At 36.9% G+C, this 14,454-nt stretch overlaps 2 long non-coding RNA genes across 2 annotated transcripts in view; both read right to left on the bottom strand.

Annotated features, from left to right (window-relative positions):
- Window positions 1–2,587: 2,587 nt before the first annotated feature.
- The window catches only part of LOC137489012 (uncharacterized), a 97,797-nt gene continuing 85,930 nt past the window's right edge, over window positions 2,588–14,454 (bottom strand). The window contains exons 3-4 of the long non-coding RNA XR_015521774.1: window positions 3,110–3,183; window positions 2,588–2,800 (exon numbers count right to left, since the gene is read on the bottom strand). This is a non-coding gene — a long non-coding RNA (uncharacterized LOC137489012). The remainder of the gene's footprint in view (window positions 2,801–3,109; window positions 3,184–14,454) is intronic.
- On the bottom strand, window positions 7,709–11,453 carry LOC147838462 (uncharacterized). Its single transcript, XR_015521776.1, has 3 exons — window positions 9,889–11,453; window positions 9,153–9,234; window positions 7,709–8,906 (listed from the first exon to the last, which is right to left on the bottom strand). It is a non-coding gene; the product is annotated as an uncharacterized LOC147838462 (long non-coding RNA).

Genomic DNA, 14,454 nt, shown 5'->3' with positions numbered 1-14,454 from the left:
TCAAGCCATTTTAAATATTTTGCTTTTATAAAATGTAATTAGTTCTAAAGTTCACGATGCCGTTTTACTTATTTTGTTTATATAGTATGTAAATTTGTTCTGAAGTTTACGGTCAAGCCATTTTGCATATTTTGCTTATATATTATGTGGTTAGTTCTAAAGTTTATAGTGTCAAGTTAATTCGCATATTTTGTTTACATATTGTGTAAATAGTTGTAAAGTTTACAATTTTAAGTCATTTTGCATATTTGGTGTAGTATGCTAAATGTTGTAAATTTTATATCAAGCCAATTTGCATATTTTTGATTATATATTATGTGATTAGTTCAACAGTTTACAATGTCAAGTCATTTTAAGAATTTATAATAATAATAATTCCTTACAATTATATAGTGCTTTTCTGGACTTTCTCAATTTATTGTCAAAGCGCTTTACATATTATTGGGGGGAATCTCCTCATCCACCACCAGTGTGCAGCGTCCACCTAGATGGCGTGACGGCAGCCATATTGCGCCAGACCGCACACCGCACACCAGCTGATTGGTGGAGAGGAGACAGACTGATGAAACCAATTATGATATGGGGATGGTTAGGAGGCCATGATGGACAGAGGCCAGTGGGCAGATTTTGGCCAGGATGCCGAGGTTAAATCCCTACTCTTTTTCGAAGGACATCCTGGGATTTTTAACGACCACAGAGAGTCGGGACCTCGGTTTAAAGTCTCATCCGAAAGACGGCGTTCACTGAGCAGTATAGAGTCCCCATCACTAATAATGGGGCATTAGGACCCACACAGACTATAGGTTGGGCGCCCCCTGCTGGTCTCACTAACACCATTTCACACACTTATGCATATTTTGTTTATATAGTATGTGATTTGTTCTTGTGGCTGGAAATGCATCCACTGCATAAAGTAATTGGCGGTTCATTCCACTGTTGTGATCCCTGACAAATTAGGGACTAGGCTGAAGTATAGTCCACGTTTTTCTTAAGCTTACAATGTGAAGCCATTTTGCATATTTAGTTTATATAGTATGTGATTTATTCTAGGATTTAGGATGTCAAGCCCTTTTGTTTATATATTATGTATTCTAAGGGTAACAATCTCAAGTCATTTTGTTTATATGGAGTGTGATTTGTATTAAAGTTAACAATGTCATCCATTTTGCACACGCATATATATATATATAGGCATTTTGCATATTTTATGTAGCATTTAATTTGTTCTATAGTTTACGATGTCAAGCCAATTAGAAAATTTTATTTAAATTTTATGTTATTTGTTCTAAAATTAATGATGTCAAACCAAATCGCATATTTTGTTTATATAGTATGTCAATTGTTATCAATTTTACAATATCAAGCTATTTTGCATATTTTGTTTATATAGTATGCGATTTGTTGTTGGTGCTGGAAGCGCATTCACCGCATAAAACATATGCCAGACTAATTGGCGGTTCATTCTGCTGTTGCGACCTCTGACAAATCAGAGACTAAGCCAAAGTCCATGATTTGTTCTAAAGTTTACGATGTCAAGCCATTTAGCATATTTAGTTTATATAGTATGTAAATTGTTGTCAATTTTATGATATCAAGCCAATTTGCATATTTTGCTAATATATTATGTAATTCGTTTTAAAGCTTACAATGTCAAGCCAATTAGCATTTTTTAAATATTTTATGTAAATTATAAAAAATGTATGATTTTAAGCCATTTTGCAAATTTTGTTTATGCAGAATGTATTCTAATGTTAACAATCAAGTCATTTTGTTTATATAGTGTGCAATTTGTATTAAAGTTTGTGGTGTCACCGATTTAGCATATTTTATTTATATGTTATATAATTAGTTCTAGTTTACAATGTCAAGCCATTTTGCTTATTTTGTTTATATAATATGTAAATAGTTCAACATTTTTAAACCAATTTGCATATTTGCTTATATAAGTATTGTAATGTCAAGCCATTTAGCATATTTTGATTAAATAGTACGTAAATCATTGTAAATCGTACAATATCACACCTCTAATATATAATGTAAATTATTGCAAATTTTATATCAAGCCATTTCGCATACATTGTTTATATAGTATGTTATTTATTCTAAGATTTAAGATATCAAGCCCTTTTGTTTGTATTCTAAGGTAAACAATCTGAAGCCATTTTGTTTATATAGTGTGTGATTTATATTAAAGTTAATGATGTCATCCATTTTGCAAATTTGGTTTATATATTATGTAATATGTTTGTAAAGCCATTTTGTTTATAATTTACACATTGTGTCAGTAAGCCATTTTGCTTATACTTTATACTATGGCAGAAAATGTATAAACGCATCATGTGCTATCATGTTAATTACTAACTTTTATATTTAAAAAATACTTTAGGATATACACAGTAAAAACAGCTTAACTTTGTAAACTGTAATCTTTACAAAATGTTCAACAACTAATTTTACATCATGATCAACTAATGATTTACAACACTAAAGACTGTAATATGACAATTGTAAACTGCTATTTTATAGCTATATAAACTGTAAACTATACACGTTTCCTCCAGTGTTCTGTGTGTATTTTGCTCCACAGTATTGACTTGAGGTTTATTGGAGTTAATTGTGTTGTGCAGGGAAATGGTTTAATCCTCAGCTGATGTTGAGCGAGTGAAGCGCAGGTCATTGATCGTCCTCCAGGGTCACGAATCTTCTGGCTGCCCGATCGATGTCCGCTTCAAGGGCGAAGGTGGGACTCGATAAAGGTTTTCTGCTAAATCCACAGTCTGCTGGTCTCCATCAACAGGTGCTGATAAACAGATAGATTCAGAAGGGGGACTTGCAAGGTCAAATTTGGAGAAAAGTTTTGCAAACAAAAGGTTTCAGATACATATTGGTTTGCATTTGTAATCATGACCCCGTGACTTATGGTCAATATGTAACGATTACAAATAAACCAAGTATAATTTATTGTCATTTATATATATGACATTAATAATTGAGCAAAATAATTCTGTAAAAATATTTCTTTTTTTTATTTAAATGCTTTTTATTTTAATTTTTTTTACTTAATATTTGATGAAACACAATGTGTATGTACAGTACAGTATGCATTCACCGCTTCTGTCATCATGAATGTTTGTTTTCCACATCCTCTGATTTTTGTCCTGATCTCTTTGTGCTTCCTTGAGCCTGTGAATAAGGGGAAAAAAGAAAGATCTACATTAGGCTGATGTTGTTTGCACAGGTGGCTTTGACTTTTGTTTAGTGATTCTCATGTTTGTACAAACGAAACAGGTGTGCTTACAATGCCAATGTGGCCGTTTATGGGAAGTTTGACAAAAGGAAAGTATGCATATGGCGTTAAAGCAACAAGAACGTTTATATTACTGTAACAAAAAAATCCCATGTAAACAATCAGCCAATAGTTTTGTTTCCATTTCAGTACTTTAAATTATGCAAATTTTAAGTAGATGGAAAACGGTACATGAAAATGACCAAATCTCTATCTATCTCACAATTTCTATCAAGATACATCCCATAATTTGTACTTCTCAAGAATTGCGAATGCAAAGTATAACTTAACAATAAACTGCAATAAATAAAATAAACTAGTATATCACAAATCTGAGTTTCTTTCTCGCAATTAAATACTTTTGCTTTATCGTAACGTTATAACTTGCTGTTTGACCTGGAAAACTAGCATGGAGTTTATTTCTCTCAGAAAAAAGTTAAAATAGCAAATTATAAAGAATTGAGATGTTTTATTTTCCAAGTCTAAGACAAAAGTTAAAATTGCGAGATTTAATATTTGCAATTCTGAATTTAAATTTTGAGTTTATATCTTACAATTCTTCCATACATTTGCGACTATATCTTGTGATTTTTATCAAAAAAAAATGTTTTTCTTGCAATTCCAAGTTTACGTTATGCGATTTTTACTTTTTTTTTGTCAACTTCAACTGATAAACTTGCAAGGTGCATGGTAAACAAAATAAAGCAACAATTTAGAGTAAATAAGAACTCAATCTTGCAATTTTGAGCGACTTTGTGAGTTTATAAATTGATGTATATTCTGAGACAAAGGTTACGAAGCAAACAATTTTGTGCTTCAAGAGTTCCCAGTTAGATATGCTTAGCATTTATAGCCAGTTTGGCATGCTGTCCCGGGAAAAAAAAACATGAGCTTGGAGATACTAGAGCACATGGCTCCCACCTGGTCAATAAGCATATAAGGGGATCTAAGATCAGGTAGGTCTTAAGAACTCCCCTTAGAAAAGGGAGGAAAAGGAGGAGATGAGCTGGAAGGGGGAATTTTTCTAAAATGTAGGGAAAAAGCTATCCATTTATTGTAAGCTTGGACCACTCTGATTGGATTATTACTGATTACAGATGAGCAGCCAGTTGTGCTTAACCATATCACATGCTCCTGTCAAAATTAGTTTATGAAATTTCACTTAATAGACGTCTAATAGACATCTAAGCGTAGACAGCTTGGCTATAACAAGGCAAAACTTGGGCTGTCAGTGAAAATGTAATAGACATCTAAGAATTGCCCAAAGACAGACTAGTTGTCAGATAGACATATATTAGACAGACTTTATATATGTAGTCATTCATTTCTGTTTATTTGATGAGAGGTCTAGTTTTGGCCTATTCTTAGACGTCTACTAGATTTTTTACTGACAGCCCTGTTTTAGCCAAGACAACTATGTTTAGACGTCTATTAGACATTTATTCAGGGTTTCCACTCTTTCATAAACAGCAGATTCAAAACACCATTAATTTTAAATCAAGCACCTTTGTACTTCATACCCCCAGCATATGTAGTGCCATGAAAGTCCTTACTGTGCTTAAAATTTCACTTACATTAAAATGTACATTAAAATGTCATAAAAATGATAAACAGTCATGGTCAAAGAACTTTAATACATTTTGTTGAATTCAATACTGGTATACTGAAATACAGTCTATGAAATATTGATAAAATGTGCATTGTGTCATGGTTCTTGTGCAAGGTTTAAATTTAAGATTTTTTAATTAAGAATTTCTCAGTTTTTGATTCAGTTTTTGAACACAGAACAGTACAATTGTTGAAATATCACCATAAACTTCCAATACAAGCATTTTAAGTACTTTCAAGAAGCGTGGCATTAGATATCTTTTAAAAAAATGCTTGCTGGGTAGAATTAAGAGATACAAACTTTGAAATGTCTAAATCGTAAGACATACTTTACTTTAGTTTATATCATGCAGTAAGAATTGCCATGTAAAATTTGACAACAAATCAAATCAGTATTTACAGTTTAAACAAAGTTTTTAGCTTGTAGTTTTTTTGCTTTTATTTTATTAGAAAAAAAAAAATTTTTTTCCTTGACTCAAACTCAACTAAACTGCATTCTCATTTTTTCTGAGTTAGTAATTAAAAAAATTTTGGTGCGAAAATCCATTTTGTGAGATGAAACTTCCCAATTTTCAGCTTCCATTGTTACAAATGCTAATTTATGCCAGTTTCTTGAAAAATCGCAAACTATTTCAGCATGCTGCCCTGGGAGAGAGCCCTGAGCTTGTAAGATCCTCGAGCCCGGGGCTCCCCCCATTTGCAGGGCGAGAGAGGAGTTTGAGCTAAGGTAGATCTCAAGAACTCCCCTGCTGCCGCTAACAAACAGATAGTGATTGCTCTTAAGAGATAACTACTTAAAGGGTGCATGTCTATGGTGCCGATTAGAATTAGTCAATTTACTTATGTTTTTGGACCGTGGGAGGAAACCGGGGAACCCAGGGGAAAACCACGTGAGCACGGTGAGAACGTGTAAAATTCCACACAGAAACGTCGGTAAGGACTAGAACCAGCGACATTCTTGCTGTGAGGCAACAGTGCTAACCACTGGGCCACCGTGCCACCTATCTAGGAAAGGAAGGGGAGTAGGGGTGGGAGGTGGGATTCTTCAAAAAGAAAATGGCTGTTATGTGGGTATTTATAGTGGCTTAGGAATCGTCTGATTGGTGGATCATAAATTAAATAATGCGGGGCCAGCTGTAAGCAATAATAAGCATGTGATCCTCTCGAAATTAGTTTACAAATAGACTTCACAAAATTGACTACATCCATTTTTACACTACTATTTCCAATTTACTACAGTCCAAATAAAAGAGTCTACGGAGATGCAAAACGCATGATTCCAATAACACCAAAATTGCCTCCTTTTATTCACCCACAGTAATTGCAGGGGGAAAAAAAGCAAATCAAGTCAGTCCACACATCCGTGCACTAACATGCAATTATTTTGAGTCTCAGAAGAGCTCTCCGGTTTCCATTTCTCTAATTGTCAGCCGTGTGTTTGTCCTGCACAGCGGTGCATTCTGGGAGCTGTTGGGAGACAGGTGAAAGACTCTCTAAGGGATGAAGAACAAGACACAGCTTGAGACATGGAGATGAAGCGGAGGGTCAAAGACTTGAAGATGAAGATGATGATGGAGAACGAGAGAAAACACTTTTAATGATGAGGGAGATACTGGAAAAAAACCTGCTGTGATCAAGTCATATTTTGAAGTGTCTGAAATAAGACGGCAGTATGAGGCCATGTTTCGAATTTATTATAAATATGTGCAAACAGCGAGAAACAAACATGAATATGTGCTCATAAGATACTGAGAATGCAACTAATGAGCAAGAAAAAAAATAAGATAAGAAAAGCAAAAACCCCAAAGTAGCTTAATAACATTGATGTCTGGTGGCTGTGCAGGCCATGGGAGACGTTCAACTTCACTTCATCAAACTACTCTGTCTCCTGATGTCTCCAGCTGATGTTTATTATCATCCTGATATCCAGCACCCCCTTCAGGATACAAACTTTGAATCAGTGGGTGCACACCAAGCGGCAACCTCCCGCTCTCCCTCAGGAAGCCAATACGGAAGTAACTAAAACTGCAATTCATTCGAAATTCCGCTAGTCCTGGCCGCTCCTGGCTCCAAAACAGAGCAAATTTCAATTGAGCCCACTGTTAGAATGGCCAACTTTACAGCAGAAAAAAAGGTGTTTACAGCCTGGTACAAAAAAAGATTTTGGTTAATACAGGTAATATTACCCTTCATGACAACTGTGAGGGGGGTGAATTTTTTTAGAACTCATCCGTTTCCTTTATATTAAGTTATATTAAGTTTGCATAATTAAGGGAGTGGTCACTTGAGTGACAGCTAGGTCTCGCTGGTCGCCGTCACTTCACCTCAGCTGAATCCTGCAGATTAGCCACTGAACTCGGCATATTTATCGTATTTCTCTGTTGTTTTATGTGGCTTTACACAGTCAACTGCCTTTTGGACTTGTTTCCCACAATTATTAGATGGCATGGCATGCTGAGTGAACTTAATTGTGCTCACAAACCATTCACGTGGCCTCCGTTTCCCATGTGAGTAAAGTTATATACTTATCTACCATCTCTATACATGTATTTGTTTAATTTAAGATCATTTATCGTTTATATTTATATTTAGAGCTGTAATGCACTCCAGAATCTGTCAGATTGATTAGCTGTAGGCTCTAGAACAGTCATCTGAAGCGTTGTCATACAGTGTTATGCTGGATTTTATCAATAGTCTTACAGTAACTAACACAGACTATATCTGATGTGTTTGTAAGTAATTCGCGTTTTCCTCCTGTTGAAAAATGTCATAAGAACAATGTTTAGTGGCTCAATGTATTACAGCAGTGTTTTTAAAAGTCTAAACTCTTTATTGATATAGTGTACAACCAAGCACAAGTGGTCAGAATACAAACGAGTCACAGGTGATAAAGTATTAAGCATTTCTCCCAAAGTAAAGTGTGTCTGAACCAGGTCCAAGCTAAATGCTAGCAGGTGTCTGTAGCTCCGCTCACTCTCTGCCTCTTTGCCCTTGTTTGGTATCCCGCCGTGGGTGTGATGACGCGTGACCAAAATGGCGACGGTTGGCCGCGCCTACTTGTGGCTTCTTTTGCGCTCTTCAGAAACCTATGGGTGACGTCACGGATACTACGTCCATATATTTTACAGTCTATGGTGCACACGGTCCTCCAGAATGGTCCGGTATAGAACTTGGCCATCTAACACAAGTATTGGGCCTAGTGAATGCCATTATATTGCAGCTCAAACTTTCACTGATCCACCCCCATGCTTCACTCCGGCCATCAACAGTCTGGGTGGTACGATTCTTTGGGGCCTCTCCACACCGTAACTCTCCCAGATGTGGGTAAGACAGTGAAGGTGGACTCATCAGAGAACAATACATGTTTCACATTGTCCACAGCCCAAGATTTTCACTGCTGCACCACAGAAACAGATGTTTGGCACTGGCATCTGGTGATCAGTCTGTGCAAGAAACTGACAATATTTAAATTATTATTACCTTAAATTATTACTGGCAGCTCTCAGTAACTCTAACATTGTTGCCCATGTGCTGCGCCCAGTCAGTACCTGGATGAGAGACCACATGGGAAGCTAGGTTACTGCCAGAAGTGGTGTTAGTGAGTCCAGCAGGGGGCATTCAACCTGTGGTCTGTGTGGGTCCTAACACCCCAGTATAGTGAGAGGAATTCTATACTGCTCAGTGAACGCTGTCTTTCGGTTGAGACATGTAACCGAGGTCCTGACTCTCCGTGGTCGTTAAAAATCCCATAAATTCCAACTCTTTTTCGAGAGACATTAACCTCAATATCCTAGCCAAAATCTGCCCACTGACTTCTGTCCATCACGGCCTCCTAAACATCCCCAACTTGATAATTAGCTTCATCAGTCTGTCTTCTCTCCACCAATCAGCTGGGATGTGGTGTCTGGCACAATATGGCTGCCGTTGCATTATACAGGTGGATGCTGCACACTGGTGGTGGATGAGGAGATTTCCCCCAATGTGTAAGGTGTTTTGAACGTCCAGAAAGGCGCTAAATAAATGTAAGGAATTATTAAATCCATGACAAATAACTATGCACAAGGTCACAACATGTTGTGTGCTCAAATTAAAAGCAAAACATTTTTTGTATAAAGTATAAATGCTTAAATTATGTAAATAAATTAAGTGCTTAAATGTCTCCTTATCATCTCATATTTAATGTTTTTTTTTTCTCTGTCTCTCTTTGAGCACAAAAATACCTCATTTTAAAATCACACAAGTATGAAACTGTGTTTACCTTCAGGCTCAGTGATGACCTTGTCCAATACAGACAGACGTGATTCTTGCTCACACTGTCCATTTGAGGCATCTGGGGACATCTGTTTGTGTGTGTGTGTTAGAGAGAGAGAGTGTCTTTCAGTGTGTGTCTGTGTGTGTGTGGGTGGGTGTGTGTGTAATACTTTGTATTCTTTACATAGTGGGCACTAAATGTCCCCAAGTATAGCGATACCAGTCAATTTTGACCTTGTGGGGACATTTTTTTAGTCCCCATGAAGAAAATGGCTCATAAATAAATTTGAAATAGAAGAAATTGCAGATTATTTCCTGTGAGGGTGGGTTTAGGGGTAGGATTGTGGTAAGGGGGACAGAATATACAATGTGTGCGGTATAAAAATCTATGGGAAGTCCCCATAAAGAGCAAAAGATTCAAAGTAGGTCGGCACACTGCCACTTTAGCTCTCAAAAAATTTTATTAGTCATAATTACAAAAACACTACGTTTCGACCGACATGGTCTTCATCAGGTGACGACCATGATGAAGACCATGTCGGTCGAAACGTAGTGTTTTTGTAATTATGACTAATAAAATTTTTTGAGAGCTAAAGTGGCAGTGTGCCGACCTACTTTGAATCTTTTGCTACTTATGTTTGTTTTTTGTTCGTGCACCTGCCTTCAAGTTTTTTCTAGATGTGCGCACATTTCTGTTTTTTGCAAGTCCCCATAAAGATACATTCACAAGTGTGATTTTTTACATTCATCGGGCGTTCTCCTCACTCTCCTGTCTACTGAAATAATCGTGTATGATGTCTGTGGTCACTGAAGGCACTCAGACTCGTCCTGCGTCAAACCCTGCAGACTGCTGCCATCAGAAAAAACTGCACTGTCGACACAATAACACACAAACACAAACTGAATTAAACATCTCCACAGTCTACAGTCTTGTGCTGTTCCATGGTATTATGGTGGTAATCCTGTAGCATAGTACTTAATTAATTACAGTGTGCTTAAATTTACTATACTATAATGCTTACAGTACATACTTATACAGTTTACAGTACTTACTGTACAAAAACACCATAGTATGTCCATTCTTTCATTAATTTTCCTTCGGCTTAGTCCCTGATTGGGGTGGAAAGCGGAATGAACCACCAATTATTCCAGCAAATGTTTTGCACAGCAGATGCCCTTCCAGTACTGGGAAAATCCCATACACTCTCGCATTCACACACATACTCATCCACTATGGCCAATTTTGTTTCCCCAATTCGCCTATACTGCATGTCTTTAGGCTGTAGAGGAAACCAGAGCACCCAGAGGAAACCCACGCAAACACGAGGAGAACATGCAAACTCCACAAATAAATGCAGACTGGCCCAGCCAGGACTCGAACAAGCGACCCTTCTTGAGGCAACAGTGCTAACCACTGAGCCACCGTGCAACCCATAATGTGTCTATATGCTTAAAAATACTCAATCTAAAATAATTGTTTTGATATTAAAATGATATAGCAAAATACACTCACCGGCCACTTTATTAGGTACAGGTACCTTACTAGTACCAGGTTGTACCTCCTTCTGCCTTCAGAACTGCCTTAATCCTTCAAGGCAAAGATTCAACAAGGCACTAGAAATATACCTTAGACATTTTGGTCCATACTGACATGACAGCATTACACAGTTGCTGCAGATTTGTCGGCTGCACATCCATGATGCGAATCTCCACATCCCTGCATTCCACCACATCCCAAAAGTGCTCTATTGGATTGAGATCTGGTGACTGTAGAGGCCATTTGAGTACAAGAAACTCATTGTCATGTTCAAGAAATGTCAGATCTGCAGCAGACAAATCTGCAGCAACTGTGTGATGCTATCATGTCAATACGGACCAAAATCTCTGAGGAATATTTCCAGTGTCTTGTTGAATCTATGCCATGAAGGATTAAGGCAGTTCTGAAGGCAAAAGGGGGACCAACCCTGTACTAGTAATACTAGTACCTAATAAAGTGGCCGGTGAGTCTATATGCAATACTGTATGTCCTGATGTTTCTTTGCAAATAATTTCAAAATTATAACATATTCAGCATTTTCTGTTTTAAAGTGTATGTCTAATTGCGTTTTGTTTACAGTTTTTAATTGCAGACTTAGGAGTATTTTTAAGTAATTATTTTAACTTTCACTTTCATTTTAATCTTTTTCTCAACAATTAAATAAATAACATTTAATCAAAGAAAATCATATTAGGCTAACCTTTTTAAATATTTTATTTCTGTAAATGTTTGTTTCATTCCAGGTACCAAAACTTCACTTTTCTTTTTCATGATTTTAGTTTTGCACACTATAAACACCCATGCTTAAAAATATACAGTATAGCTACTTTAACATTATTCTGCCTTATCATTAGCATGGATTAGCCCTCACAATAAGCACACGATATACGAAAAAGAAACTCTTAATGTTGAATTTACAATCAATAAACCAATCGGCTAGAGAATGGTTCATTCTTAAGCTTTCATTTGTCCACTAAACAGCACCTTTGTCATTATCAGTACCTGAAGCATTAAAGCATTGCATGACTTTTCACATCAGGCCGGCCTTTTGCTCTTCTTGTTTGTTTGCTCACATCTTGAAAATGGGATTAAGCTTCATTTAATCCTTCATTGAAACCCCCAACCATTCAAAACCCTCGAATTAAATGGCACACAAACCGGAAAAGCTGCTCGCGCTTCATCAAACACAAATGACTTCGACTAGCACGAGTTTCAGATAGCAGTTCCTTTATTACCTCGTATCTCTCTTTTTTATGAGGTAATCTGGTTTCTTTTGTATATAGAGCGAATAATTTGACAGGCGGGCGACTGTCTTTCAATATTGCAGGGACGTTTACATTGTGAGATGTGTTTTAGCCATCGGATAATTTCCATTTGAGTCCATTAAGTCACGGACCGGCGCGCAAACCCCTGCTGTCAGAGCGGCTGTTGGAGATGAAAACATACCCTCCGTATCCTTAATGAAACGCATTTAAATGAGTCATTTATCAGGGCAGAAACACAGCTGTTCGCCGCCACCAGCACCAAGATCTTCATCTCACATCTAAATTGAAGAAAGAGACACGGATTTTGTGTTATTTGTTCAGTTTGCGGTTGTTTCATTGCAAAATGGGCTTAATTGTGAAGCTAGCTCTAGCTAATGTGTTGGAATGTCACGGTATTTGTAGAGTAATTAATTTATTGATTAATGAACGAGGTATAACAGAGAGTTTTGGTCGGATGTTAATGGTTGGTTAAACAATACATAATAGTTAAACTTTCAGCAAATTTTCCAACCATACCCACTGATAATCCATTAAATACCGTTCATATAAGGGTTCCATTTCTATTGTTTATAATTTGATGATAAATCAGAGATCATCCTAACATAACACCAAGAAAGCTTGGGAGGAGGACAACTCACAGATGATATGTGCAATGGTGGTTGGGTTCACTCATCCATTTGTGCTTGACATTCTCTTCTACAATTTAAAATAGTGCATAGAGCTCATATATCTAAAGTTAAATTTGCTCATGTTTTCTGGTCTTAGTCCCTTGTGTAATAGATGTGCCGATGGCACTTTAATGCACACATTTTGGATGTGCCCTAAATTAAAAAACTTTTGGAGATAAATATGCGATACCCTTTTGTTGTGCTAGATTAGAGCCAGTTTCCAGACATTTTATCCTACCCGTCAGATTTTGCTATCAACACTGTATGTGATTGGTTCTGAGGTTAGGGTTAGGGATTAGGCAGGTTAGGGCGATATTGCAGCTTCATATCACACTACGCCACATTAAAATTGACACTGGTAGCACAATCTGATGGGTAGCATATTACGTCATCGAAATGTGCTATCTACTGTTTGAGACAGAACACCGACAGAATCGACAGAACACCGAAACTACTTGTGGCATTATTTAAAATCACCACAGAAGACTCATGTTTCTGTACGTCAAAGTGTACGATTCTTGCCTTCTCTTCATTATTGGCGCGCAGAGTAATTCTGCTTCACTTTTATTCAATAGAACAGAGAGATAATGTCTTGTCTTTTCCTTGAAAAAATTACACTCTTTAAGAGGACTGAGTAAACAATTCTATAAGATATGGCAATAAGTTAAAATGACCTATAACATGCTGTCAGGACTAATTGATCATATAATCTTTTATATTATCAATTCTTAAAACTCTTGTCTTTTAAACTATTAACCTTATACACACATTTACACAAAGAAACACAGATGCATTCGATCGTTTGCGCACACACACACACAAACACAAGCATGCACACACCAGCCTAATCTCACGAAAATAAGTAAGCATTTTACGTTTTGCCAGTTTAGTGGCTAATTTGTACGAATTCGTACGAGTTCAGTCGTACGAAATTGTACGATTTTAAAAAGAAGGCATGGCACCTAACCCCTACCCTAAACCCAACCGTCATTGGGGGATGACCAAATCGTACTAAATTGTACGAATTAGATCGTACAAATTCATACGAATTAGCAACTACATCAAAAAGTTACGAATTGCCGTGAGATTGTGTTCGCGCACACACATTTGCAAGTACACACATGCTCACACACACACACACACACACACACACACACGCACACACACACACAAAAGAGACACACATTCACATACAAACACACGCAGACAAAAACACACAACCAGAAACACACAGGCACAAATGCAGATACACATGCTCTGTGTGTGTCTAACACAAAGAAACAAAGATACAAGCACACACAAACATATACCTACAACCAAGCGCGTGCACGCACGCGCACACACGCACACACACACACACACACACACACACACACACACACACACACACACACACACACACACACACACACACACACACACACACCTTTCAGTGGTTCAGCAGGTGTCACATGATGTCAAACAGTATGTGGCAGATCTGTAGAGATCAAACCCGCAGGTCGGTTCGTCCAGAGCTGCTCTCAGTGCAGAAACAGCCTGAGGTGAGAAACACAGCAGCCGAGTGTGACTGGAATTTAACTGATAACTACAACAATAACAAGATCTGTGCTCAAAGACACGCTCTGCTACACTGATCAAATATTATTATATAAATCAAACAAAAATAAAAATAAAATAGTGGATATTAAGTTTATTGATATATAAATTTTAAGTACCGATATTTTGATTTTACTATCCATTATTCAAATGTATTTATGGTTTTTGTGATTTATAAAGTGTTGTATGAACATATAAATACTGTATTATATATTCAATTCAAGTTTATTTGCATAGCGCTTT

This window comes from Danio rerio, chromosome 22 (assembly GCF_052040795.2).
Source record: "Danio rerio strain M-AB ecotype USA chromosome 22, GRCz13ab, whole genome shotgun sequence".
NCBI classification, from domain to species: domain Eukaryota; kingdom Metazoa; phylum Chordata; class Actinopteri; order Cypriniformes; family Danionidae; genus Danio; species Danio rerio.
This window is presented reverse-complemented; position numbering and strand designations above follow the sequence as displayed.